The following is a 4,086-nucleotide window of genomic DNA, read 5'->3' on the forward strand; positions in this document are numbered from 1 at the left end:
AGAAGAAAATAAAATGTTAATTAAACAAATAAATCCTAAAAGCTAGACTTGCTTCCCCATGGAAGGAACCTCATCCCCACTGTCACTTGCAGAGAAGCCAGCATGGTTAGATGTAATTACAGGCCTTTTAACCTCCTGCACAATTGTTTTGAAAGGAAGAATAAAAGAAGCAAAACAAAAGCAAAAGTCATTCTTCATTAAAGATTCTCTAACAATTGGTCTGTGCTTGATGATAACTGAACCCAGRCATTATTTTCTGCCTATCTTCTCTTTCTCCCTGTGCAAAGACTTCAGTTCTYCCTTCACTTATTTACTTAATCAAAATTGTCATATTTTATTCTTTATTTTAGTCTCTCTCACAGCTTTCTTTTTTTTAAGGAGCAAGAGGTGGAGCTGAGAGTTTCTCAGACCTTAGCATGAGCCCGAAATGTTGAATGACCATATAGAATGCAAGTACGATAAAAGAAACATCTGGTGCTCATTTGTCAGGATTGAAATAAGGCCCTTTAAAACAGCAWTCATGTAGTTGGAACTGACGTATAGAAAGCACAAAGTTTCAACCCATACATCAAGTCTAGCAGTAAAACTTTTCTCTCCAGGATGATGAATTTCACATGTTTTGCCAAAATTAATGTATGTCCCTTGCTGTTGTGGCTTCAGATATATATGACAGCTGKGGACGACCTGATGACCTTATGCACCAAAACTGAACTACTTGGGCTCTAGGAAAACACTTTGACTGTCAATTGATAATTGGCTGTTTAGTTGTGAGCAACTAGGTATTGACCACATCATCTAAGCCACTCTAAGTCTGATTGTGTATTTTTTCTTTGGTGTCCATACGTAACCTACAGAAGAAAAGGCTGTGCCACCTGTAATGGAAGGCTCTTCTATGCCAACTCTCAGCCAAATGATGTTCAGTCCTCAAGTGCCAGTGAATGTCTGCARTCACTGCCTGTGTAAAGTGAGGTGCTATTCGCACAAAGCAGCAGGGGGAAGGCATTGGGAGTCCCCTGCACTCCTCTACCCAGATTGCAGGTTCTCCTTGCATCTGGGTGATGTGAAATTATGATGAGTGGTAGTAAAGAAGACAAGAAAAAACACTTTTTTTCTTTTTCTGATTCATACGGACAAACGCTTGCATAGATTGCTGAACTGGGAGACAGAGAGGAGKGAAGGGATTTCTTTCATCTGCTGTGGGACATTCTCTGCCTGACCAAGCTGCTGACAATTCACTAAGGGTGAAATGAAGGCATAATGGATCCAGTCTCTGGATATTTTATTTGCTGTCCTGTAAAATGCTTTTAGTTTTCTTCTTGGGGATTCTCTTTATAAATTGACAATCCACTTAGTGGCTAAAATTGGCTTTTAGCCAATTTTTTGCTCGAATGGGGATACAGAAGCTGGCCTGGTGATATGGCACCTTTGTAACATCACAAGTCTTTTTTTATATGAAAAACTTCTACAGGATCAAATGTAGAGAACACAACTCTGGCTTTTTAGAATAATTAGGAGRAAAACACAGGAAGAAAACCCTTCATTCATTGGCAGTAGATGCAAAGAATGTTCATAATAATTAGCTCAGATATTCTCAGGAGCTTCTAGTTGTATTTACTAAGTATTTGTTCKATGTATTTTTGTGTCACCATTTGGAATATATTTACATAAGTAGGTACTTAGGTCTTCAATGCCTGGTATCCATTTGCATGGGTTGCTGGCAGACGGACTGTATGGATACACTTGGCTCAACCAGACAATTACTTTGCCACTTATCTTCATGTCACTGCCCTGCTTTGTTATTGCAGCCTTCAATGCCACTTCTGTCTTCATCAACACTGTCTCATTCATGCTGTTTGCTTTCATGACTTTGCTGGGCAACCTCTTTCGTGTTCTTGTCTCCTTGTGAGAGAGGCTTTTTCTTCTTCAGTTTGCCTGTCTGGCTCACAAACCCCTGTGAATCAAATTGACGGTATTAACCTTACACAGAGGAGTTGTGCTGGAGGAGAAATGCCAGTGCTCTGCAAGCTCTGGCTCCCATGGAAGTCAGAGGGAGGAGGACTAAGTATGGCACATCATAAAACATTATGTTCAGCTACCTCTGGATGAGATGCTTGACTCAAACCATGCACATTGGTTAAATCACTGTGTCGTTGCTGGCTGTGAAAACCCATTTTACAGTGGTGATTCAACATCCTATTTCTGCACAGCAAGACCATGTGTTCATGTCTCATRGATTTTACTAGGTCCTGAACACATRTTCAAGTCTCTACTGAATCGGTTCCATAAATACCTCGTATAAAATGCTGGACACTTTTGTGAGTTCCCATCATAAGTATTTCATTCACATTTGACATTGTATCAGTAATGGGTGTTTCATATAATGAAAAAAAATTCAGATGTGTAATGAGGTGATTGTTTAACTGCTTTGGTCCACCTATGTTTAGTGATGTGTTACTGACATTAGCAGAAGCATGGCATGAGGAAATAAGAGATTTTGTTAGTAAGGTAATTGTCTTCTGGGTTTCAAGCTTTCTAACTCAGACATAGAAAAAAAAAAAGATGGAAAAACTCCTGATTGCAGTGAATTCCCTATCACTTGGTATGACTGGAGRATTGTTGCTGAGAGCACATAACACTATATTGGAATTCAGATGCTGTGATACCAGGAAATCTTCAGYTCTGTGTGTTTTCTATGACAAGAGAAACTTTCTTTTAAACTTTTAATATCTGGGTTAATTTATGAAGTGACACCTGGAACCCTGTGCTTTTTGATTTTTCAGTTTTGGTGGTTTGTAAATGCTGTCTAAAATGCAAATGTCCCTTCCAAACTGAATTCACAAGTTCTCAACGTGTTGGGAAACTCCTGAGGGGAGGTTTGCTTGCAGAGATTGATGCATTGAAAATACTGAGAGTGCAATTTCCCCTGTGGTGTCTTGGCCCTTGAGGGTAGACTTAGAAGCACTAAGGATGAGGAGCCCCTCATACGACATTTGACAAGTGTTACTGAAGTAGCTTTTGCAGTGCCCAGGAGTGAGTGCTTACTGTGTTCAGCTGAAAGAAAATGAKTTTAAGCAGCTGCACTGAGCTCTATTTGCATCTGTGACCCACTTAGCTCCAGCTCTTGATGCTGCCTAATGGAGGGAAGTCGTGCATATCTCTGTAAGGACACCTAGGCCAGAGCTGATCCTGCCTAAACAATTATGCACTGACCCCTAAACTTCAGAGGTCAGGAAGGGAGTGGTCTTTTAGGCCTTTGCAAGGCACCACCAGATTCCATGAAGTGTGGTCATTACCTCTCATTTATTAGTCTTAGTTCATCTGTTTAATGGCAGAGATTTCGCAGGTCTTTGTTTGAAGTGCTAYAGTCATCATAAAAATAACGGGGAGATTCTGAATTTGAGTCCCATCGCTGGATGTTCCTGTGACATGCAGTGATCACAGTAAGAGTGTGTGGGACTGGCACAAGTCCCTAACAGGCAGTTTAACAGCAAAAGCCTAGGTCAGATTTGTGAGTTCCTGAGTTGTTCCTAGTAGTGTCTCCACACATTTTGATAAAATATGTGTGGGATATAGGGCCCTCTGTGAGAAGAGTTACTTTTCAATATAAAAGGTACTCTATCTAACATCAGAAGAGAAAATGGGAAATTCAACTTCACAGCCGGTGGTCTAAATATTGGCACATGATCCTCTGCAGCAGTTTTAGATTTTGAAAAGCAGCTTTTCCAGCACGTGTTTAGAATTGGAATAATTTACAATGTGAAGAAAAAACAAATGACAGATTTCTAGTGTAAGTATGAAGGACCAGTCGTCTCTTGTTTCCATATACTGCGTCCTTTGCCAGGTTTTGTCTTCTGAGAAACTGGCCCAGGAAAAGACCTCTTCTGGGAGATGAATGCACAAAAGCTAAAGGACACTCAGTAACGTGAGCTGCAATCTGATACCCTTTGGAGCCCTAAGTCCTGCAYAGCTAGAATCTACTCATCCTCCTGAGCCTGTGTGTGGAAGCATAGTAAACATAGTAAACCTGTCTGGTTGTTTATCCCCAGTGCAGTGGCAGCTGTGGCCAGTTATGTTGCATTGTGCAAT

The sequence above is a fragment of the Malurus melanocephalus genome, unplaced genomic scaffold, assembly GCF_030028575.1.
Source record: "Malurus melanocephalus ecotype Western Australia unplaced genomic scaffold, MMel_1.1 scaffold_96, whole genome shotgun sequence".
In the NCBI taxonomy this organism is placed as follows: Eukaryota; Metazoa; Chordata; class Aves; order Passeriformes; family Maluridae; genus Malurus; species Malurus melanocephalus.